The 26,383-nt window shown below is 42.9% G+C and overlaps 1 pseudogene; it reads left to right on the top strand.

Annotated features, from left to right (window-relative positions):
- Nucleotides 1-26,383, top strand: part of LOC147906151 (uncharacterized) — a 111,211-nt pseudogene extending 84,828 nt beyond the window's left edge.

Raw genomic sequence — 26,383 nt, 5'->3', positions numbered from 1 at the left:
TCAACGCCTGTCGACAGGTGGTCAACGCCTATCGTCATGTGGTCAGGGGTGTTTCTATTGTAACAGAGTCTGAGAGCAGGATCATTTAAAGACCACCTTTGTGGCCCAATGGGGGACGTATGCCTACCGGATGATGCCCTTTGGTCTGTGCAATGCACCGGCAACATCTCAACGCCTTGTCACCAAACTTTTCCAAGAGATATTTTTGGATATTTTTGAGGTATTTTTGGATGATTTCTCGGCTTTCAATGGTAAGACTACCTCTCACCTCGACCCCGCTGTACAAATTGATCACATAAATAAGTTGAGATAGGTTTTTGACAAGTGCAGGGAAGCCCGCTTAAATCCAGACAAATGCTTCTTCCTAGCATTCCGAGGGATTCTTCTCAAACGCATTGTCTCGATTGAGAGACCCAACGAAGGTGGATGTGATACTGACCTTGCCCATGTCCCGCACACCTCAAGAAGTTAAGCTCTTTTTTGGTCATGTGGGTTATCACAAAAGGTTCATCCAATTCTATGCAAACATAGTGGTGGCACTAATAGAATCGCTCCGCTAGGAATAGCAGTTCTTTGTTTGGTCCGCACCTCAACATTTGGCATTCGAGAATCTCAAGGACCATCTAGTGAAGGCGCTTATCCTACGGCAACCCAAATGAGATGTCATTTTCATATATATGTGGATGCAAGTGGACTGGCCATTGGTGCAATATTGGCCCAGTCAGATGAGGAGCACGATTGCCTGTGTACTTTGCCAACAAACAAATCAATGGAGCAAAACGAAACTGTATCGCCAGTGAACACAAGGGCCTGGCATGGTTTATGCCATGACAAAGTACCAGTACTATCTCTTAGGCAGTAAATTTATGATCATTACTGATCATTAGGCTCTCAAGTACTTGTTGAACAAACCCACCCTTGGGGGTAGATTGAGCAGATGGATCCTTTCTTTTCAAGAATTCGACTTTGACATTGTGGTGAAAGTAGACAGATTGCAGGGAGATCATACACCATGAAAAAGAGAAGCTGTGAGTTGGCGCTGTTTTCCAACGGGCTGTTTACTCTTACTGGAGTTGTGGGTTACTTGGCTATGAGAAATATAGCTATCATGGAGGTTCTGGGCAGAATATCTTGAGTGATGGAAAGCATACAATACGGGAAATAGAAGAGGCTGAGGCTGTTGCTTGAGATGTCTTCCGTGTGGGCTGGTAGTGGCTGGTTATGAGCTATTGCTTAGTAAAAGCTTGAGGCATAGCTGTGGCATCATTTCTGCTATCTGGAGGACGACAGAAGCTATGAGTATGGAGTACTCTACGAGCAAGAGAAAGATACAGACGCTGGACGTAGTTGTGTCAGAGCAGAGATGATCGATGCAATCCGCTAGCCAGTCCCTCTCACTCTTTGGTCACTGACTGCAGTTTTGGGGAGATGTATGGAATGCTAGAGCTCAGTGTTTGAGAAGGAGATGCTGTGGAGCAGTTATGATCACGTCAAGAGTTACAAGCTGTTGCTCTTGATGGAGGCTTACGAGTCTTGGCTGTGGGATCTTGATTGTGGGTTGATGTCTTGAAAAGTCCCAAAGATAACCTTCATGTGGGCTGTGGGTTCGTAGTATTCTGAGGCTGACTGTTCTCTGAGTTGTTGAGGAAAGTTCAGTTCTAACGTCTAGTTGTTGTCTCGGGTTGTGTAGTCCTTTGGTTCTCTCTGAGTCTGTATGATCTATGTTTAGTCATTTTTTATGGGGGTTTGTCTCGGTGCCTATTACAAAGACACATACTCTGGAATTTGGTTCACAAGCTCATCATGTACGAGCCCACATTGCAGCTGATCCCTATGAAGTATCAGCTATCTGACGTGGTGAAGTACATAATTCCTGGTTGTCTTTCCTTTTTTTCCTTATCACCGTCCGTTCCTCACCAAATCATTCAGGCTGAGTTTGGGTCCTCCCCATTATAGCTAGATGCTGCATTTCAGGTCATCACGTATCAGGGAGTACGAGGATTACACTTTTAGGCACAACATACTACCTTGGCTAGCATTGTCCTCCTCTATGGCACTTTCGGTAGGGGGGACCAGAGATGCTAATATGCACGCACAGAGAGATGGTTTGAGCGACTAGGGCTCCACATGGATAGACTCTCTACCTTCCAGTACAGTATGGACGCTCCGTTTTCTCCCCTCCTGTCACATGAGGTCAACCAGGTAATCCGTGAGAATCTCTTACAGCTACACATATTCTGGACCTGGTTGGGACCGAGCGAACTCCCAGTGAAGCTCGGCTTCTACAGAGATCACCGCTGCACATCACAAAGGAGGGTTTAATTGACCCACTAGGATACACGCAGATCCACTTACCCCACTCACTGAGGATCTCTATTAGGCAGTTCCGGTTCTCTTCACATAGACTTCATATCGAGAGTGGCAGAGCAGAGGGCCTACCCAGGGAGAGGCGCATATGCACATTATGTGACATGCAGGAGGTTGAGACGGAGAAGCACTTCATCTTCAGGTGCCCTGTTTACTATGACTTCCTCTTCAAAGATAGCTCTAGGGTTTTGTCCCAATTCCTCTCCTACCCAGACCAGAGATGTTTGGCCGGCTTCATCCATGAGGTAGTCAGGCACCGCGAGAGGATACTTCGATCAGACTTCTTCAATCACAGAGACAGGAGCAGACTTCTTCCGGTGAAGATCCCTCTCAAAGCTCTATTATGGAGTTATTCTTGCAGGATCACATGGACCCCCACGAGACGAGGCCTCGACATGATTGTGACCCAGAGCCAGTGACCCGACAACTCAGATAGAGGCTTGACGCACAGATTACACTTGGGGATATCCCCTCTCTGTTCAGAGTCGGAGCCCGCCGGCCGATAGGGGTCACTGTGGTCCTTGTTAGACACAGAGCTATGGCTAGGAGACATCACCGGGCCGCACCTGTGAGCAGCCGACAACACTCTATCGCCGATTTCATGCCTCCATTGCCTCATCCACCTTGATGTCCTGATGATGATTGATATGTAGTCGACCACTAATATGACTATGTTGTACTTAGTACTATCATTTTGCATTTTTGCATTCTGCATTGGTGTGGATGCTCATTTAGTAGCTCCACCCTCACAGCTCGTTTTGTACCAGGTTTTTCACAGTCTCATAGACCCATCGGTCTTTCGTAAAATTTAATAAACTTTCTTTCTTTCTTTCTTTCTTTCTTTCTACATCCTCCCCTTCCCCCCACTTCACTATAGCCATCATGACTCCTCCTCCTTCGATGCTATTTTTAGAATCCCTCTCTATTTTTAGCCAAGCTGCTTTTTGCCTCCCTTTTGGTTGCACCAGCTCCATATTGCGCCATCACTTTTGGTTGCACCAGCCCCATGCCATGCCATCACGTCCATCACCCTCCCTTTATCATTTCTCTCCTTTGTTCTCCTCCCATCGCCTTCATCCCTTTCCCTTCCACCCTACCCCGTGCTATCTCCTAGCCCCCTTGAATCGCCCCCCTTCTCTCCCCTGTCCCCTCCTCCCCTCCATTGCACTCTACCCTGCCCCTCCTCCCCTCTCCACACATGAAGTTGGAGAGGGAAAAAGAGATCGACGCTCAAGCGCAACATTGGAGAGCACAACTACAACACGAGGAGGTAACCTCTCAGATGGAGATAGAGGCACAAAAGGTGCAATATGCCATTGAGTGGCAACAATTGCAACCTACAGTAGAGGACATGCTTCACGGCCATACAGAACAGCAAGCTAAGCTGCAGACTCTACTCCAAGCACAACATGACTCTCTATTGAGCTGACATGCTACATCTGAGCAGATGGTGGTTGATTTGGAGTCTCAGCTTGAGGCCTGCCGTCTGGACATTTAAAAGCGACACTTGGCTTTGGAGCATACATATTCCAGCCCATATACTTTCCCTACAGGCTGATCTTGCTATTTAAAATCCAAATACCATTGCCACAAGGGGAAGTATGAAGAGCTGCGGAACGTCATGGATAGAACTGAGGAAGAGGATGATACCGTATCTGGAGTCTCTGCAGCTCCTCATGCATGTGTTTTCATGTCATATGCTCTTGTTTGCTATGCCACTTGGCTTTGTTCAGTTCTCTACACAGGTATTTGTTATACAATTGGCTTGGTTCAGTTATCGCAGAGGTTTTCGTTATACGGTTGGCTTGGTCTAGCTCTCAGCCCAAGGTTTTTGTTATACAATTCAATTGGTTCATAACTCAGTGGATATGGGTTTTGTTGTGCACATATGACTTGGTTCATTCTCTGCTAAGATGCTAGTTCAAATTTTTGCTTCACCTGTGAAGCTTTTATATATAAGACTGAGTTCTTTTATAGCACTTTCTTTTAAATTTATCTTTCCCAAGCTATCACTTATAGGGAAAAATATACTTTATTACTTTATAGGGAAAAATATACTTTATTACTTTTTCTTCATGATCCCTTAACATACACAATATCAGATGCACACCTCAACATAGACTATCATCATGTTCTATTCCACAGAGACATTGAATGATAGTGGCAAGGGACATGTAGGATATAGACATCATCCTCTAATGGACCGGCCAACACGATCACCTGGTTGTCCTAGTCAGGCGATGGACATGGTCACGAGGATGACATAGTCACATGGAGAACATGGTCAGGAGGATGACATAATCATATGGAGGACATGGTCACAAGGATGCCATAGTCACATGGAGGACATGAGGACATGGTCACAAGGATGCCATAGTCACATGGAGGACATGATCACTTATAACCCAAGCACATGGCCATACGTCAAGGGTCTTCATTTCAGGTAGTCCACCTCCTAGCTGTCAGACTAATAGGTGGCGCACATTCTTCATCCGTAGGTCAAGCTCCTTGTCAGAGACAAGGTGGTGTATAGGCAGTGCACATGGAGTAGTTATGCACCAACTCGGCTGAAGCTGGCTGCCGTTACCGAAGCCATGAAGAGACGGAGCGGTGGGATGGCTAAGGATGAGGGGACAACCAATAGGAGAAAGGAAGGAGATTGCCCACCAGGGGAAGGCGAGGGGAGATGACTGAGGTGGATTGGCTTACTTGGTTCTATTTCCATTCTATGATATGCATCTAGTTTGCATTGTGCCCTCTATGCCTACTGGTACCTTGCATTGTCTATCATGAGCGTTGTTCTTTCCTAGTGACCCCTTTTAGAGCTTGTTCTTTTTGTTCTGATTCACAACACTCCCTAGCACCTCCTATGTCACCATGCGCGATCCTTTCGCAGTTTCATAGGTCCACGCACCATTCAATCCTTGCTTCTCAAATCATGGCCTTAGGCCTCTGGTAACACCTCCGGAAGTGATCGGACCTCCCCTTCAGACAGGATCAGACGCGAATGCCTTGGACTTTGATGTCCAGTCTGGGGATAGGCTGTCCAGGTCTATGGAAGATATACTTATACATTTTTCATTTCAGCCTCTCAGAGTTATAGGTCCTGTGGAGCAGTGTTTCTTGGCTTCAGGATGGTATTTAGAGACCCTAACCCAGATTACATTCCTTGGGGTAGAGGCTTTGGCTCTATGGAGGTATCCCTATAAAGTATTTGGAATGGGATCCCAAGAAATGGGAATGGATTGATGCAGGGCACCGACAAAAGAGACTCCCCTTCTTTTGATACATAGTCAGTAATGCCAGTAAGTCTCAGCTTAGCCTGAGAGCCTGGATGCCCACCAAAGCTTCTCATCCTTGGGAGAATTTTCAGATTTTTGTTGATTTGCAGAAATCTGTTTGGAAGAGACTCTGAAAATCCCTCAAAATCACTCTCTTTTTTTGGATTTCTATTCATGGAGGGATTGCAGTGAACCAATGGAGGTCGATATTCTAGGTAAATTCCACATGTAATCGTTGCTTTGTACTAAGGAGTCTATGCAACATTGCTTATGGGACTGCAAATAGGTGAGGGCCATTTGGAACGTGATTGCTAGATTATTGAGCACCTTTATGTTTTCTTATTTCATGATTTGAGTCTCGATAGCTTATCTCTCTCTTTCGAGGCCCCGGGTGCTTTACGATAGACATGACTCTTCTTGGGCTCTTTCGGTTCGACGACATTTGATTGAATCATGTTCTCTGGATGACGTTCTTGGATCTCCCATGCCTCTAAGGATACTTCATGGGACCCTCACGCCACAGAACAATCAGAGCCTCAGGGTGAAGAATTGATCGACCCCCTCCCTTGAGCGGATACCGCACCCCTCCACAATAATGTTCCTGTAGTGATTCCCCCACCTCAAAAAGGATTGGATCCACCGGCGCCACTGATGACTCCCAAGCCGTTCAACGGAAGACAAGCCAAAAGTCCATTTCAAGCGACCAGTCTCCCCAAATGACCCTACAAGTGCAACCTATATAGTTCGGCATGAAACTGCTACTCCGAATGTTCCTACTGTTCCTACTGTACCTGCTGTTGTTAATCTTACTAATATTGCTACTCCCCTCCCTCCCTACCTACTACCCCTTCCCTTCCCTCTCCTCCCCTCCCCTTCCCTTGCTGCTACCCTCCCCTCGACTCCTGGCACATCCCAGCACTCCTGAAACCTCTGATCTGCAAAACAACACACACAACATCAGATCTGAGCAGGCTGCTCACCATCCAACCATGACATCTACGGGATGTGATCCCGAATCAAAAGATGTCCCCTCCGAGCCACGAGCTGAGCTACTGGCACGAACTCCCAATCAGATCCAAACCAGCCTGGTGTCCCATACCACCAGGTGGCGCTGTGAAGCCCTGGATCTGCCACTGGGCCTTGGGCTACGCTAAGATGCAGGCGCGCGTTCGCGACTCAATCCAGGATCAGACCTAGCACCTGGGAACGAGACTTGCTCCCAACTGCACACTGAGAACTGAACCCCCTGGGCCTCTTTTATAGACTTGGGCCCCGGCGCCAAAAATAGCGAAGACCTATAAATAGTTCGTACCCTTGCCACTCAACCCGAGAATCAAGCCTGCCTAGCTCTAAGCCTCCCCAAGCTAACCTGAGCTAGTTCTGTGTACCTAGTACACGTCAGATACCAATCCGTGCACATGACATACTCCCCCTCCTCTAAGAACTCACTCCTGAGTTCGCTAAAAAACCCGAAAATGTTCTTTGGAGGTTTTGTAATGTCTCCCATGTTGCATCCTCCTCAACACGATCCTTGTTGATCTTGTATTCCGTGATAGTACGATTACGAATCTGTCTTTCACGAAATTCAAGAATACACTCAGGTTCGTGAGGAATGAAAGTCAAATCTGTAACTTCTATAATCTCATGAGGAGAAACAAGTTGATCATCTGCACCCAAGACTTCTTTTAGTCTACTGACATGAAAGACTGGATGTACTTTAACATCAGGAGGCAATTCTAGTCGATATGCAACTGGTCCAATTCTTTTAATGACCTTGAATGGGCCACAGTATCTGGGGGATAATTTTGGAACCAAACCAGTACTTAGGCTCTTGGATTCCTTAGGAATTCTCAAATATACCATCGTTCCTTCAGAGAACTCTCTGGGTGAACGATGTCTATTAGCATAAAATCTGTCCCGATCTTGGGCACTCCTAATAGACTCCTTGGCAAACTGCAACATTTCCTGCATATCTAGCAAGAAATTCTTAGCAGCATCATTTTGAATCCCTTTTAATCCAACCATAACTGGTGACTTAGGTTGAAACCCGTACATAAGCATAAAAGGACTGTAACCTGTACTAGAATGCTTTGCACTGTTGTAAGCAAATTCAATCATAGGTAGATAATCTTCCCATGAAGACTGTCTCTTAGATACATATGCCCGAAGCATGTCTTCAACCAACTGGTTGACCTTTTCTGTACTGCCATCAGATTGTGCATGATCCGAGGAACTCATACTTAGAGTAGTTTCCAACTTCTCAAATACAAGTGTCCAAAAGGTACTTGTAAACTTTGAGTCCCTGTCACTGACTATGTCATATGGCAAACCATACAGCTTGAACAAGTGGTCCACAAACTCGTGTGCCAACTGAACAGCTGAAATAGTTGTTCTTGTAGATAAGAATCTAGCCATTTTTGTCAGACGGTCGACTATGACCCAAATAGAGTCATGACCCTTGCGCGTTCGAGGTAAACCAGTAATAAAATCCATGGAAATACTTTCCCATTTATTACCTGGAATCTGTAAAGGCTGTAATAAGCCCGCGCTTCTAAGGCGTTCTGCCTGACAAACCCGGCAACCTACTACATAGTTCTCAATAAATGCACGCATCTTAGGCCAATAAAAGGTATGCTTCACAAGAGACAGAGTCCTATGTATACCTAGATGTCCCGCACTAGGAGCATCATGACACTCCCAGAGAATCTTGGATTTAAGGTCCAGAACATCAGGCACACAAATCTTTTCATTCCGGAACAGCAAGCCGTTCCTAATCATCCACTGACCTCCCGCCGCCTGTATCCTAGGTGGCACAATCCCTGAGTTCTGGTCAACCATGGAGCTCCCATCCTGGACTCTCTGCCAATAAGAACTGAAATGACTATCAGTTGCGTATAGCCCTCTCAAGGATTGAAATAGGTCTGAGGATATTTTCGTAAATGACAAAGCATTTACAAACTTAACTCGACTTAAGGCATCCGCCACACTATTCAATGAACCCTTACGATAACGTATTTCGAAATCAAAATCCTGCATTAATTCTGCCCATCTAGCTTTCCTTCCCCTCAATTCTGATCCATCACACACATACTTAATTGACTGATGATCAGTCAATACAAGGAACTTTGAACCATACAAGTAGTGTCTCCAAACCTTAAGAGCATACACTACAGCATAAAGTTCCTTCTCGAGTGTGGGCCAACGATACTGAGTGTCGTCTAGCTTCTTACTCTCGAAAGCTACAGGTCTGCCCTCTTGGAATAGAGCTGCCCCAATCACATAATCACTCGCATCGGCCTCTAAAACATAAGGCCGGGTAGGATCGGGTAATGCAAGAACGGGTGCTTCCTTGATAGAAAACTTCAAGGTTTCAAAAGCCTTGTTCATTGCATCATTCCAAGAGATCGGCTGGGTAGACCTGCATTCACGACCTTTCAATATGTTGCTCAAGGGTGCCGTGATATGTGAATAATCATGCACTGACTTCCGAAGAAATACCGTAAATCCTAGGAAAGAACGAAGTTGTTTCACAGTCTGAGGGATAGGCCATTCTAAAACCTTTTGGATACGATCCAGATCAATGCTAATACCTTCAGAAGAAATCTTGTGTCCTAAGTAAATGATCTCCTTCATAAAGAAGTCACATTTACTCATCTTGGCATAAAGCTTATGCTGTCTTAGAACAACTAAGACAACCCGGAGGTGTCCTATCTAGTCCGGAATGCGGTCCTATCTATGTGTTTAGCATAGATACGGATTTGGTGATAACCCGTACGCAAATCAATCTTAGTGAAATACTTCGCTCCGGCCAAACGGTCTATCAAATCATCGGAATGAGGTAAAGGATAGCGGTTCTTAATTGTGACTTTATTTAATCGTTTATAATCTATACACATTCTCCAGGAAGAATCTTTCTTCTTTCTTAAGAGGACAGGTGCACCCCAGGGTGATTTACTTGGGCGAATATAGCCCATATTCAGGTAATCCTGAAGCTGGATAGCTAACTCATCCTCCTTTACCTGGCTCATCCTATAAGGTGGTACACTGATAGGTTGAGCCCCTGGGACTAAGTCTATGCGATGATCTACTGCCCGTTCTGGAGGTAAACCTTCCGGCAATTGAGCTGGGAATACGTCCTTAAAATTATCTAACAACATTCTCAATTCACGGTGTTCAAACACACTTACTTCATTCTTGTTAATTACCGAAACAACAAATGAAGAAAGTGGAATCAGAACACACTGATAGACATCATAATGAGAATTGTTTAATATATTCCGAAGTTGCATCGCAGATACAATAGGCCCTTGAGAAGGGGGAATTTGATCACACTGAATACAAAATTGGGTGTCCTTATCTACAAAAGAAAGCGTGTGCTCCATCCATCCGATCTGAATATTGTGGGTTTTAAACCACTCTATCCCGATCAGCAAGTCTACATGCTCCAGATGCATAACATAACATGTAAGAGCTCCCGTGTAGGCTTGAATCCGGATAGGAAGTGCTTCAACCTTGCGATCCCAAAACTGCTTCCCAGCTGGAAGCTGCACCTCATAGGTGTGGTCGCTAGGTACTGTGGACAGCCCCATCTTCTGCACAAATTTGTAATTAACAAAATTGTGAGAGCTGCCCGGATCAAAGAGAATGTGAACCTGTTGGTCCCTAACTTCTCCATAAACTCGGAAAAGATCATGGGAACCAAACAACGAAGTATTGAAAGTACAATTACAAGAGAGTGGGCAGGTAATGACATTGACTGAAATACATGTCATCGCGACTTGGTTTGCTCCCTTGGCTGCGGTACATGGACCCGCCTGGAGCTTCGGTCCTAGCACCAACTTTTGGTTCTTCCGCTTAGGACACTCATTCTTTGTGTGGCCCCGCTCCTCGCAATAGAAGCATCGCCCTTCTTTCTTGAGCCTCAGAGTGCGAAGGAAACGGGCTTTACCATTCTTTGCTGGAGTTAAGCTTTTCCTGGAGGCGTTATCCGTAGACTTCGTCTCCGCAATACCAGTCGTATGCTAAAAGAACTTGCGTTTGTTCTTTCCACTCGTATCGGTAACTGTGGTTGCCTTGGTACCGGCCATGGTATCATCATATATGCGTGCATATGTCATGGCCTCCTGCAACGTTGTGCACTTGTTGTTCTTTATCTGCAACTTGTAGGAGTCTGGCAAACCATCCACGAAGAAACCTAACAAGGTCACTGGATCCATTTTAGTGGCCCTAGTTTGCAGATCCCTAAATCTTTGAAGATAAACTTCAAAGGTCAAGTTTAATTTTGACATATCGAGGGCCTTGAGCTTGCCAATGATATCGTATCAGCCTCAAATTTTTGTGCTGGAGGCCATGATTATCTTTGCGCAGTTCCAAAACAAGGTTCATGGAGCTCTAGGCTTCTTGGTAAAGTGATCTGACAGCTTTGCAAAGTCTAAGGTCATCGCTTGGCCTCTGCAAGACCTACATGGCTAGCTATTTACGGGAGTGGATATGTGGCATATAACACACATAAGCAAACAGATGGGACACACAGCTGTAACACACAACTGACAACATAAAGCAGGGCACAGCACAACACCAGCACAAAGCAATGGACATAGAAAAAGAGGTGCACACACAATACTCGCACAACACACTAGGCAAGAAGACGCAAGCAAAGCGAACAGTTGCAACATCGTGCAAGCAGCCAACACTCAAGGAAGCAAGCATACATCACAAGTAACGGGCAAATCAAACAAACACTCATGCAGCCCACACACTCTTTTTGTGAAATCTAGTTGTCATTATATTACAAGAAACAGTCCCGAAGAAAGGGTCAAGCATTTGAAGATGTCATTATATGACAAGAAGGCAATATAATCAAGATCCCGAGCATGCAAGCAATCATAAAACGATTGTCTTGGAGATGCCCGGAAGAACTGATATTGGCAAGAGAAGGATCACCAAGACTCGATGATTGTGGTCATTCCATAGAGTCCATAGTGCACAATAACGAACCCAATAAAGCAGAAGATCAAATCCCTGCCGCCTAGGATGAAAGCCAAAAAACCACATGCATGCATGCAGCCCACACAGTCAAACATATAGCTAAGGGCACATGTACAAACAAGTCATACTAACACACAACATGCACAAACATAGAGAATAGATATACAGAGACTAACTTCCATTGCAACATTGTGGATACCTTGGACTACGATGAGGATAAGCAGCCTAGTGTCACGTCTAGTGCTTCTCTTCCCGTATCATAGTTTTTCTTTTACTATTTTTGATCCATCAAGTCCTTTGATCCTCAATAATCCCTAGTTTTGAAGCTCACATAGCATTTTTGTATATATGCAGTTCAGTTTAGCCTTTTTAGTGAGGTTTCCTTACTTCACATCACTATGCAATCCATTTGCCACTTCATTAATTCCCAACAGACTCTTGTACATAATCATCTTTCTTCTAAGAAAGGAAGAGAAAGGCACAAAAATAGAATTCAAGTCCCTTAGAGGAGAACACAACCACCCTTTCCCTCCTATTTCTTGGGATGGTTAATGATAGCAACAAGAAGATGTTATAGGGAATCCTGGAGCCATGACATACTTTACGCATCATTGTAACATGCGTGTTCCAATCTCTTGTAAGAATTTATTAAGCACTTTCAGGTTACATTGGCTCAAGCATAGAGGGGTGGGGGTGGGCAAATGAATTTTAATCTCTTAAGCAAGAATAGCACATTGGATATTCAAGTCTCATGGATAGGTGTAGTTCTGAGACGGGTGGTACCTTAGGTGGGTATGTGTAGTTTTGAGACGGGTGGTACCTTAGGTGAATCTGTGTTTATCGAATCATGCCTTGTCTCCTTTGAGCACAACGTGGGACGTCTAGGTGTGTATTTCCCTTTCTTCTTGCTTATAAGAGGTATCCATTCCTTGCTAGGCAGGGCATTCAATGGGTTTGGATGGTGTTGAGGTGCCAAGTTAGTCTGTGTTGGTGATTGTTGAACTCTATCCTCTGCGGTTGAAGGCCAAGTGTGACTTACAAAGTGTGGGTACATCTTGATCGGGTGGCTGAAATCTTTGCACCGACGACACTGCCCTGGGAAACTGGCATGCTAGTGGAGATCACCTCACTCAAGGTTTCTAGAATGATCTTTGAGGGGAGGGTGTTTGGATTCTCAACAACCACTTCCAATTCAATGCCCCATCTTCCATGAGTACAAAGGTTTTAGTTGTAGGTGACTCCAAGACAATGCCAAAATGATCGCTTAGAGATCCCATAATTTCCTTGTAATCTCTAGGCAATGGAGGGAACAAAAATCTATTGGGAAGCTGTTCAAAATACTGCTTGGTTTCCACGTTGGTCACCTTAAAGCCATGGTGCCACGGGATGCCAAAGACCGAGTGCGAGCTTAGGTAGATTGGTCTATGGTGGAGCAAGAGCTGAGCCATGCTACCAAACTAGCCAGAAAGCCATTGCAAAGCAGTTCAACTTGCTGTGTGTCTCCTTAAAGCCATGTTACCAACGGGTACAAAGACCTACAAGTATGAGCCCAAGTAGACTGGGCTATGTGGAGTAGGAGCTGAGTAATCACTTGCAAGATGACTTGGATAATAAAACTCCTCTCCCATAGGTTTTGTGGTGTGGTCACCCTCTAGTTGCAAGGCTTACGTGGGACAAGCGTCAAACATGTCATAGTGAGGAGTTAAGACCAACAATGTGCTCCACCACTGCTTGATCCTGGCTGGTGAGTGTGCTCTATATGTTGCTTTTCCTTGAGGGAAAGTGATATTCTAATGGATGTGGGATCAAGGGAGCTTCCATAATAGCTGCTTAGCCCAGACCAAATGGTTGCCATGCAAAAAGCCCTGCTAGAAAGGCCATCCATTGTGGCAACCTTGGAAGAGGAAGGTGATCATCTAACATGCCTACCAAATTCTTGGGAAGAGGAAGGGAATGAACCAAGAGATGGAAGAGGGGACACAAATGGAATCCTACAACTTGGAAAGTTGACTAGCTACAAATGAAAAAGAACCAGTAACAAAATTGCTGATTAGTAACTTATTTTAGTTACTTGAATAACCTGGAGAAATCTTTGCAAGCTGCATGCTATTTGAATACATTCTCAAAATTTTTGTGAGTCCTGGTAAGGGAGTTGTAGACATGCATGGGTTAATAGACAGCCTTGCTTGTGCACACATAATGTTTTAAAATATATACTTCCTTTTCAAAATATTGACACAAATTTCAACTCAATTTTTTAAGATTTCAAGACAAAGCTCACCTTGGTAGTTATGTCAAAACAGGTTGATAAGATGGTGACTAACCATGTAGTACCATTATCTACAAAGGATTTCGGAGCATGCTCAAATGTACTCCTTAATATTGATTCCATGAAGAGTGTCCTTGATGGGTATGGCCCACAATTACTAGTGCTTTTTCATGAGACACTTCGTGGAATCGGCACCAGTGATGAGACGATCAAATTGAAAACATTGGATCTCTTCTTGCAGGTATGCAGCTTGCTTAAATCCTATCTTTCTGAGAAAATGGGGAACTAGTAATGCTAATTGAAGGTTTGTTAGTATTGTTTTGTGAATATTTTCTATCCATCATGTGTTCCAACTCGAGAAATACCGATCCATGTTTGAAATGTTGAAAAACCAGATGTTTATGCATCTTATGTACAAGGGCACATTCTTGTTGGAATATGAAGCCAAAGTGAGTCAAAAATGTGTGTTCTAGGTGGTGTTTTCTAGTCTAGTGAGTCCTAGACGTGCCACGTGTCATATTGGGAGATATCCCATAGACATTGTGACTCTCTAGAGTCTACTGTCACACTATATAGTGTTGTACTTGTCTATTGTCTATCACGACAGTCAACATCAAGCTATGAATACATTGTGAGTTTTTTGGTTATTGCCTTGCACTTGTACTTTCTTTCCTTTCCATTCTGCCTTTCATTATGCTTTCCATATTTCCATTCTGTTCCTAGCTAGCTTCCATGTCCCTTCATATGGTATCAGAGCCATGTTCCTAGCCCTGCTCTCTCTTTCCCCTTCCCTTCCAAGAGGTTGAGGTGAGGGAGGCCAATGAAGCTACTCTACCTCCTCCTCCTTGGAAGACTGCCCTCTTCTCTCCTTCCTTGAGCTCTCTTCTCCATGCCATGATCTGCCATCTCTCTTCTTCTTCCTTCAACTACATCTTTCTGTGACCTACGGACGATGTTCTGCTTCTATCCAGAGATATAAGCAGAATCATGGCTTTGTGTCTTCAGAAAGTTGTAGAGGACCTTGAGTACTACAAATTTCGTTTTTACATCATTGCAATCCGAGTTTTCTGTGAAAAGTTACAGCCCTTGCAAGAAGTGACGAAATTTGTTTCTGCGCGTGAATTTTGTTCTGGAACTCAATGATTTGACAGCCCAAGCATGATGCAGCCAGCTCAATGTGGAGCTGTCCATCCTCTTCATCGTTGACCTCTAATCCAGCCCGTCATTTGCTCCTTCTGCCCGACATTCTATTGGAGATGCTCCGAGCTTGATGTGAGCTCCAAACACTTTCCGACTTCTCTGATTACTGCCCAATTGTCCTTGGTGCCCAAGCTCCACTTTTGACCAACTCTCCAAGTGCTCGTGATACCTCCGGCCTCTACTTCGACATTGGTGACTCTCCCTTAGCCATTTTGAGAGTCACTATGTGAGTGCTCCATCTAGCTACCCCATGGACTTCACGGACACATCTTTTGGGGCATTCCTGCCTAGCGCTTCTTCGACATCGTCATTGTCTCGCAGGGATGTGCACACATGTGCAGTGGCTACTTGGAGGACCTCTCTTATCATAAGAGATCTATTTTTTAATTGCTACAGCTTGATGTATTTTGGGGTCCTCTGCCCTGGGTAGTCCCCCTAAAATGATATGTATTGAGTGTTTGGTTTTCATTAAGTCTAAAGGTCCTTTGCCTTGGATAGTCCTCCTAAACAAATGTATTGGTTTTTCTATTTTGGTGTGTGGCTTCCTAACATGTCCTGTTATGAAGCCAAGGGGGGATGTTCTATGGGAGCCATGTATTGGCATTGATAGGTCTATTTGTTTATCAGGCCTAGCTTGAGAGTTCCAATATGTTGGTGCATTGGTCTCATAGACCTCTGAGTTGATCATGCATCCATGCATAATGAGCCTCTGAGCCATGCTAGATGAGCTTTCTATGTTATGCTCACCAGCCTCTGAGCCATGCTCACTTGCCTCTGAGATTGTGTGGGAGCCATGTCTAGTTCTAGATCGGCATGCACAGGTTTGATGACCATCATTGTCATGTTTTGTTATTGGTTCCATTCCAATAGTCTCTCACCTTGCCTTCATGGGGGGGTGTTGGAATATGAAGCCAAAGTGAGTCAAAAATGTGTGTTCTAGGTGGTCTAGGTGGTGTTTTATAGTCTAGTGAGTCCTAGACGTGCCACATGTCATATTGGGAGATATCCCATAGACATTGTGACTCTCTAGAGTCTAGTGTCACACTATATAGTGTTGTACTTGCCTATTGTCTATCACAACAGTCAACATCAAGCTATGAATACATTGTGAGTATTTGGTTATTGCCTTGCACTTGTACTTTCTTTCCTTTCCATTCTGCCTTTTAGTATGCTTTCCATATTTCCATTCCGTTCCTAGCTAGCTTCCATGTCCCTTCAATTCTCATATTGGCGTTAAGATCTTCCAAGTTGTGTCCTCTTAGATCACAAATAGTGGATCATAATGTGCACTAAAGTCTTGAATGTGTAGATTAAAATTTCCTTTGGAACTTTTCTAGTTCTTGCTTGCCCCTTACAAAGTTTTGTTTATTACATGAATGGGATTTTTGTACTAGTATCTTTATTTTCTAGAAAGATAATTGAACAGTTTCTTTAGACATAATTCAGATAATTGTTTGTGTTTTAAATTCAATCTAGGAAGATATGTACCCAATCGGAGTTTAAGGATCATATGTGTACGATGCTATGTGCGAGGTTCCCCAAGGTTTTACGTTTTGTGTTTGGTGAAAAGATACTTCTAACCACACCAAAGTTACAGCAAATTGTATGATGCTATGTGTGAGTTTCCCCAAGGTTTTGCGTTTTGTGTTTGGTGAAAAGGGTTTTGCGTTTTGTGTTTGGTGAAAAGATTCTTCTACACCAAAGTTACACTCCATGTTTGATCTTGCTGTATGCAAATTATGATGTCTGATTCCAATATTAAAAAACAATTCTTGGAGAGCACAATGGGAGCTGCTTCTGCTCTTGCCCTAGCATCCCTGATTGCCCCTCTCCCTAGCCCTCCTGCCTTCTTCTCTATCAGTCCATACAGTCTGTACGGGTTGTTCTGTATATCTCCCCTCATCCACTTGCTCTCTCCGCCTCCCTGCTTCCTTCACCCAGCCCCTCTCTGGTCACCTCTCTCCCTAGGCATCCCACCCTCCTCTTCCTTATCCCGTACAGCCTGTATTACAACCGTACAAGGTGTACGGACAGCATGTACAAGGACCCATACATGCAGGCCTGTAGGGCTGTTCTGTACATCCCCCAGTCCCCCCAAAATTGGCTGCCTTCTCTCTCTGCCCCCCTGTTGCCTTCACCTCCCTCCGCTCCACTTCACTCCTCTCCACATCCCTCCCCTTCACCCACCTCTTGCCTCTTCCTTAGTCTCCTTCAAGGTCTTGCAGGCAGCAGCTTGTTCATTTAAAGGCTTTCGTTGGCCTTCCATTTCGGTTTGGTGAATGGATTCACATTCAACCAACCACTCTTCTGCCACTCGGCCATTAGAACGTCTATTTTCTCAAGATGAGCTGCAAAGCAACTTAAGAAGGACATGAAGTAGAGAGCGCAACCACTCTCTTTGCACACATCCATGGCTCTCATTCTTCTAGAAGCCAAGCTAATAGGATGTTGGCAGCCCTTCCCCCGGATCTTTGTCATATCAATGATTTTTTACTTTTGGAGAGGGGATTCTTCCAGGGTGGTCTTTGATTCTTCAGAAATTGCCTCATCTATTTTGGTGGCAAGTTCTCCAGGCCTTAGCTTTAGAAATACTTTTCTTACTCCCTTATTCTTGGGTTTTAATCCGATTGAGGAAGACAAATGGTTATCATCTTAGGGGGAGTGAGAGAAGAATTGTTCAAATAATGCAGCTATCCCTTTGGAATGGGCCACTCAAGATGTGGGGGACAACATAGAGTGTTAGATGGATAGGGGCTGTCTTGTACATGGTGCTCCATTTGTAGGTCACAGGCATCATGTGGGACAGAGGTTGAGACACATGGTCTTTACGGTGCAGTCTGGGGGAAGTCTGGTTAGATCTTTGGATATGGATGTTATTTTTTATGCAACCTTGATCCAGTCAAGTAGTATGCCATGTGAACCAATGCTTTTATGTTACTGGCCAGCACGTACATAGACCATCATCGAGAGGACATTTCCCTTGGTATTTGGAGGCTATGGCATTATTGGAGTTCTCCCAAAAGTATCTTCAGTGGGAGCTAGGTGAATGTGAGTGGGTTGATGTAGGCAAGTCGGAATATGGTCCTCTCTCCTCGTGGACATTTATATGTTAAGGGCTTATGGGTGCTTGTGACATATGGCAATTAAGGAAACTTTTAAGTCTTATATACAACTTAGAAATTATACTACCTAATATAAAGTGAAGGCTGAAAGCCCCCGCTTGCATCCTAGCTAGCTCTTTTGGGTGTTCATGAAGGCTTTGCATGGCTATTGGGCGGGGTGCAGGACCTCGTACTTATTGCTTCGCTTGAGCGTAGTGCACGTGACACTTGGCACTCTTTTTTTCTGGCTCTTCATTCATGGAGAGATTGAAATACTTTTGGAGCTGAGTTTATTCAACATTGCCTCTGAGAATGTAGATAGGTGAGGATCGTTTGGGCTGGGATTGCAAGGCTTATGGGCAGGTTTTGTTCCATATTATCAATTGGGCTTAGTGACCTAGCTCTCTTGCGCAGGGCCTCAATTATTTTACGAGAGCTAGGAATCTTCTTGGGCTATCACTGTTCGGCATCATCTTGTAGAAATTTTTCAACTTGACTCTGCTCATGCCTATTAATATAGACCTCTACTTGCATTGGCAAACACGATAATGAAAGTTCTTGCAAGCATCATTGCGTAGCAAATTTAGAGATTCTGATGTACAGAGGCTATAGATGGCCATTTGGTCAAGGATGCAAGAGACTTCTAGGTTTGCAGGAGGACTGTTTTCCTGAGAAAGAAAGAAAGAAACTTGTATTAACATCTTCAGGCGGTCTTGCAGGCCTATGAGACAAAGTACAATCAGAAAAATTGCTCGTACGAGCCACTATACGCTGCAGCAAGGGCTTGCTAAGGCCCTTGCTGAGTGCTAAGTTAAGCTAATAATTTCAAAGTCTCAATTTCTCAAAACTCTCGAGAGACTCAAGCAGGTAGTACGAATGCCCCAAAGACATATCTGGGGTTGCAGTAGCCCCCCGATGAGATGCAAAGATGCCACATATCTGCAGATGTCGAGCCGTCTCTTGCTGTGGTGGGGGGCGTGGTCTCTGAGATCTCTGTATCTGGAGAGCATATCAAGGGTGACACCTCAAGTCGATCGGTCTCCTCGGAGTAGAGCAACGATGGGCTGGACTTCTATCATGCATGCTCTAGTCGCCCTTTGTGTCACAGGCTCCACGGCTCTGTGTCATCTCTTCCCGCTAATCCATGCTGCCCTCATGTCAGCTATCTTCTCCTCTTCTACCCCAATGTGCCCTCGGGCTGACTCAAAGACATAGAAGCCAGTGATGTGTCTCTATGCCCATTTAGTATCCTGTGGTACTGTCACCTCCTGTTGTTTGATCTGGTGTAGTAGGGTCTTTCTATGTCGCCGCATCTCCATCAGAAAGAGGCAATTGGCATAGTGACATGTTGCTTATTATTGATTGATTACTGTGCATATATATTACAAACCAACAAGCTGAGGGGTACTAGAATATGGATTTAGAGGAGCTCACCCCAACTCCAAGAAATGCAGACTTGACAAAGTAAAAGAAGCTCGAAAGGAAGGAATGGTATCAGAGACTTCAATCCTAGACCTAAAGACTCTCAGTCTAAAAATGATGTTATAAAGGCCACTTCACAATAGTATTAGACCTTAATAGTTATATATACCTTTGTGCGATGAGAATATATCCAATCGTACAAATTTAGAAATTTTGTTATTCTAAAGTCAAAAATCTACACATAAAGTAAAAGAGAAAACGAAAGAGAAGAAAAAAGAGGTAACAATTTTTTTTTGAAAAACAAAAGGAAGACATACTTAGCAAGCAAAGCAACTCTTATGTCGTCATTAGTGCCCAAGCATAAGCAGCTATATTGGGTTTCTAAAGACCTCAGTAGTTTGCTAAATAATTCGAGTGGAGATGCCTTGTGCACTCCTAGCCTCTCTCTGACACTCAGAGATGTAAGGGTTTTCCTTTTTTGGATGTGTGGTCAAAAGCGTTCTTTTAATGGTCAAAGAATTGACTACGGTCAAAGATACTTGACTCTAGTCAAGTAAGCTTGATTTCGGTCGGGGAGACTTGGTTTATTACCAAGAGGGTTAACTGCGGTTAATCAGAGAACCACAGAGCTGACTACGGTGAGAGAGTGTTGACTTCAGTCAACGAGACTTGGCATGCGCCAAGAGGGTTAACTACGGTTAACCAAGATGTGCCAACTTCGGTTGGAGAGTTGTACCAACTTCGGTTGGAGAGACTCGATTATAATTAAGGTGCCTCAACCCTTGGTCAAAGTCCCTTAATCATGATCAAGAGGGTTGATCTTGATCAACCAGAGAAATGTTTTATGTTGTGCGCTTATGTGTTCAGTGGTGGGGATGCCCACCGTGACTAGGATTAGTCCACAGTCTATTATTTGCATGCAAAACCGCTAACAATTAATGGGTGCCATGATAGTGCGCTTTAATTAATTGTTGCAGGTACTAAGAAGGGTTGATTTTCCAAGTGCGAAGCTAAGCAAGTGACCAGAAGATGTTTGTGTGACCAAGGAACATCGAAGATCCTAGAGATTGCCCTTTGTGGCATGTACTAAATTTTAGTTATTTTGACACTTGGCATGTTTCCAAATTATTGAGCCATGAGCTCTTTGTAAAAAGAATACATGTTTTGGAATTGGTAGCAATAGCTCTACGCTGAACTGTGGAGAGAGAGAGAGAGAGAGAGAGAGAGAGAGTAAAGGAATAGAGATGGAGCTGTTCGTAAGTGGAAGCAAGTCTTTCCCTTGGAAACAAAGCATATAAATGGTGGATAAGCCTCAGGGAAAGTGATAGGATTTCAAAGTTTTGGGCTGTGTTTGAGCAAGCTATTCTAAAAGACTTTTTACCTGAAAATAAGCTTGGAAGGCATGGGAAGCGTTGGGTAATTGTAGTATGGGAAAAAATACTTTAGTCCAGTACATAGTAGGAGGCAGTCCTTAAGTTAAAGGGCATTGATGAATATCGAAAGATAAGGGGATTCGTGAGGGGTCTAAAAGACACCTGCAAAGTTGAGATGAGAAGAAATTCTCCCAAGACCTTTTAAGAAGCCATCAAGTATGCCTAGGTGTATGACGATACTATGGGAAAATCTAGAGTTGGAACCTCGGAACAAACTGGTTTTGTTCCTAGGTCCAATAAATTTCCCAATCAAAGAAAGAAGGGGCAATTTAAGACGAAGGTTTCTCAGGCGTGACATATTATATCCCAAGAAGAGTTTTGTATGAATCTTGAAAAGATAAAGACTATATTGGAATGGCCACATCTTACAAGCCTACAAGAATTACATATATTCTTAGGTTTGTTTGGATTTTATAGGAGATTCATCCAAGACTATGCTAAGATGTTGTTCTGATGATGGATCTGATTAAGGAAAAGGGAAGTACCTTCATATAGGATGAACCTCAAAAGAAGAGTTCTGAAAAGTTGAAAGTAGCTATAGTAGTAGCTTCTCTCTTAAAGGTAGTTGATCCCAATGAACCACTAGTGGTTAAAATAGACGCAAGTGATTTTGCTATTGCAGTGGTAATTTTGCAAAAGGGTCGACCAATACCTTTTGAAAGCAAAAAGTTAGACTGTGTCCAATGGAATTACTCAGCATATGAGAACAAACTATGTGCTATAGTTTATGCTTTGAAGAAATGGAGACACTATTTATACGATGCCAAATTTGAGATCATTTTTTATTAAGAAAGCATTAAGTGGATTTGCAATCAGCCAGAGCTTAATGGAAGAAAAGCTAGGTGGAGTGAAATAATGCAAGAATTTGTCCAATTGACATATCAGAAGGGAGAGTCTAATGTGGTAGCAGATTCCCTAAGCCAAATTCCAATGGTTAATAAATTGAGTTTTACTAAATTCCAAAATGATTTCTTAGAGTCCTTCAAAGAAAAATGTGACTTTGATCCTCACTCTTTGATCCTCACTCTTAAAAAATATGGAAAGCAATTATGAGGAGGGATCTAACAAATCGAGGAGCTTCACTAAGGAGTCACATGGAAATGGTGACACACCACAGGTTGGTGACAAAGGACTCAAGTAAAAATTTTTTAGTATTGAAGATGGTTACTTGCTCTACAAGGCTAGAGTATGTGTCCCGAGACCAAGATGGCTCTCTTTATTCCAGCCAATGAAGAGATCAAAACTTCAAAATTAGCAAGGCTATTTGTGGAGCATATCTATAGTTGTATGGGCTACGAGCCAATATTGTTAGTGATCGGGATAGCAAATTTAACAGCCATTTTTGGAGGGCTATGTTTATGAGGTTGGAAGCTACTTTGAATACTTGCACCGTGGATTATCCACAGGGTGATGGTCGAACTGAAAGGGTCAATTAGGTCATCGAGGATATGCTTTGAGCATACGTTAGTAAACGGCAAAATAATTGGGAACATTATTAGAATTTGAATATAAGAGTGCCAAACATTCAGCTACAGGTTTAGTTTATTCATGATGATATATGGATTTCAACCTAGAGTCCCAATTGTAGCGAACTTCAAAAAGAGAAGATTTAAGCAGCCAAAGACTTTCTTGAGGATATGAATCAAATGCTTAAATTAGCTGAAGGTAGCATTTAGAAAGGCTCATAGAGCAAGACATTATGCAAACTCACACTGTAGAACGTTGGAGTTGGAAGTAAATGAGGAGAGACAGGTCATGCTTCTTTTATGGGATCTTGGATGGCATTTAAGGACCTCCTTGAAGAACACATAACCGCATGGTTAGTCATTTCAAAGGGAATGGTAGAAGAATTGTTCAGATAGATGCAGCTATCCCTTTGGGATGGGCCACTAGGGATAGAGGTGGAGACACCATGGTCTTATAGTGCAGTTCAGAGGTACATTCATTAGATCTTTGGATGAGGATGCTATTTTGGATGCACACCTTGAGTAGTGGGCCATGTGGAGCAATGCTTTTGGCTGGTACATGAATGCTCATCTAGAGGGCATTCTCCTTGGCATTTGGAGGGTATGGCTTTATGGGGATGTTTCCATAAAGTATCTTGAACGGGACCCAGGTGAATGGTTTTATGGGGGTGTTTCCATAAAGTATCTTCTATGGGTGAATGGGAGTGGATTGTTGCAGGCAATAGCTCCAATTGTTGCAGGCAATAGCTCCAAGAGCCTTCCATTATTTAATTTAACAGTCAGTAATGCTAGAAAATTTCATATTAGAGCTAAAGACAGAATATGTCCAAAGCTCATCAATGGGAGAGCTTTCAGATCACTCGACTCTCACAAATGTCCTTTTTGAGAAGCTTTTGAATATACCTTAGGAACAAGAAAGTCCTTTTCTTCTAGCTCTTCATACATGGAGGGATTGCAGTAAAATTGGTGCACACATTTGGAGCTGATTCTTCTTGCTTTTGGTGCTTGACCGTCGATGAGTCTATTCAGCATTAATATTTAAGATTAGATTAGAACCCTTCAAGAAGGCCCAAGAATATTTGCACACCACTGAACATGATATGATTACAGAGAGTTGATGTAGTTGTATCCTATTCAGCATTAATATTTGTGTGTGTGTTAAGATTAGATTAGAACCCTTCAAGAAAGTCCAAGAATATTTGGACACCACTGAACATGATATGATTACAGAAAAAGAGGTTTTTATAAAGATTTGATGTAGTTGTATCCTAAAATAAAAAAATTAAAAAGGATTCAATTAAAGAATGCCGTGCTAGAACCTTTGCACAAAACTTAAACGAGCAATGCACCATCCAAAAACTATAAGGATCATAGTCTACACAAGAAGGGAAGACATGCGTCATAATCGATGTCTGAAGTAAAGTAAAAGAATACGCCATGGAAGACACACACATAGGAGAGATTCTGCAATCATCACCACAAATTTTCACATTTTTCAAATTTGGACATGTTAATGACCATATATAGGAGAATGTTCATATAAGAGAATGTTCCTTCAATATGTCACAATCATATGCATGGATTCCCTAAATTTCATGGAATGCAAAGATAATTATTATGTTACTGCTAATTACTGATGAGATCAAATAAGTATTTGAAGAGACGGCAGACTAGCGTGTATCATAGAGTCATCCGTGGTTAATAGAACGTCTATAGAGTGATCCAAATTACAAAGATCTATGCACTTATATAAGAGTATTTCCATAAATGTAAATAATGCGTTGGTATATCCAAGAGAATGTCCATAAAAGCATAGTAGTGTATCATTGCCATGTGTATAGAGAGGTACCCAAGTTTTCACCTCTGGGAATGCAGACAAGTTAGGTTCATTTGAGCTAGGATTGCTAGACTTATGGGAAGGTTTTGTTCATCTACCTCGTTCATCTCTTTGATTGGGTCTTCGGTATTCCAGGTTTCTTCTTGGGCTCTCACGGTTTGGCATCATGTTGTAGAGTTTCTTGAGATTGCTGTAGCCTCTCAGTACGGACCTTCACCTGCATCGGTGGACATCAGTTAGGAGATTATTGTGAGCATCACTACTTGGTGCACTTGGAGATCCATATGTACAGAGGCTATAGATGGCATGCAAGTTCATAGTGCTAGCATCTGGATAGAGATTGTAGATACCTTGATGGCCATTTTACATGGGACTTTTAGGTTTGCAATGGCCAGGATGACAATTATTCTCAAAGAGTGGAGAGGCAGACCATCCTTCTCTGGATCTCTTATTGGCATGGTGTGGCGATTTCAATACTCATCTTGGTCTCTCTCAGGATTTGCATATGCTCAGATATTTTGAGTGAGAGAACTAATTACAGTGGAGCTCAAAAAAGAGAAGGTTTTGGCAGCTACATACTCTTGAAAATAAGAATCAAATGCTTAAAAAGCTATGCAAATCCACGGATTTGCAAAATATAAGAATGTCTATTGTAAAGTGCCAGAATCTTCAGATATCTTAAAATGAGTAGATGTCCAAGGTTTGTTGTGAAGCATGCCTAGTACTAAAGTTAGTTGTGGACCATGCCTAGTACTAAACTGCCAGAATCTTCAGATATCTTAAAATGAGTAATTGTCCAAAGTTTGTTGTGGACCATTCCTAGTACTAAAGAGGATGGAGAATGTTTTTACAAAATGGCTCTACTAGGACATCCATTTTTCATGTACGTAAAAGAAAACTAGGTGATGATGATAACCTAGTAGGTGATGAAGTCCTAGTTGGACTTATTGAACCGCCATCTTTGCAACATGAACCAGAAAGAGATTCTGACAAAAAAGAAAAGAGGAAAGTTAATCTCACCCCTTCTCCCTTCCAAGTTTGTTGTGGTGAATGGAATACTGTATATGAGAAAATATGCAAAAGTAGCTTTGGTGATAGTTTCAATTCAAAGAGGTTTGAAAAAATCAGAAACCTTGAATGTACTTTATATTGCACGTGGTTGGCTTAGGTCAAAGTTAATCATATTTAATTTGCTCTATCAGTTTTCTGGTTTGTGATGGCTGATGAACTTTGAGGATTCAATGGGTTTTAAAAAAATGAGAACATGCTATTTCTAAATGAAAAATGAAAAGTCTGCAGTTTCTTAAACTGAGCTGACAATTTTGAGTTTCAGAGATACAGACCACAATGGGGATCACAACGAGAACAATTATTATGCAGCTTGGTAAAAGGATTATATCAAACTGAGATTGGCCTTGGGGATGATGGGAGTCTATACTTGGATAATGAAATCAATTATACAGAATTTCAAATTGCCATATTCATTTATGCTACTAATATAAAGGTATGCAAGTTCATAACCTAAAATGGTATATTTTCCATGCTTTAAAACTTCCACTAATATTTTGAATCTGAGATATTGTTAGTCTTCTGACAGATCACAACCCTTTAAGACTATCTGTTTGAGATGGAATTTAGTTTGGGGGGGGGGAGGAAAGGGAAGTGATAAAGAGCAGAGGCCTTGGAAAGAAGTCGGTTGTCTTACTAACAGATGGATTTGATTTGTGTCAGGACCAAGCCATGATTGTGGAGCCCATAATCTTGCTAAACAATTTCATCAAAGAGGCTATCATACCGAACCTTTCAGTCAATCTCGAATCACTCATGGATGAAGATTTTATGCCAACTTTACCCAATATAAACACCAAGGGTAAAAATGGTAATTCTACAAGCAAAACTCCTCGAAGTGTGCCTGGATCAAAAAGGTCAACTCCACGTGAGGGAAAAATCCCTCAAGGAGCTAAATCAGCTCCCCAAACCCCTCTTAAAAAGATAGAGCATCAACACAAGGGTCTATAA

This window comes from Dipteris shenzhenensis, chromosome 1 (assembly GCF_047967505.1).
Source record: "Dipteris shenzhenensis isolate YYH24624 ecotype China chromosome 1, Dip_SZ_1.0, whole genome shotgun sequence".
NCBI lineage: Eukaryota > Viridiplantae > Streptophyta > Polypodiopsida > Gleicheniales > Dipteridaceae > Dipteris > Dipteris shenzhenensis.
Note: the sequence above shows the minus strand (reverse complement) of the source record. Positions and strands in the feature narration are given on the sequence as shown.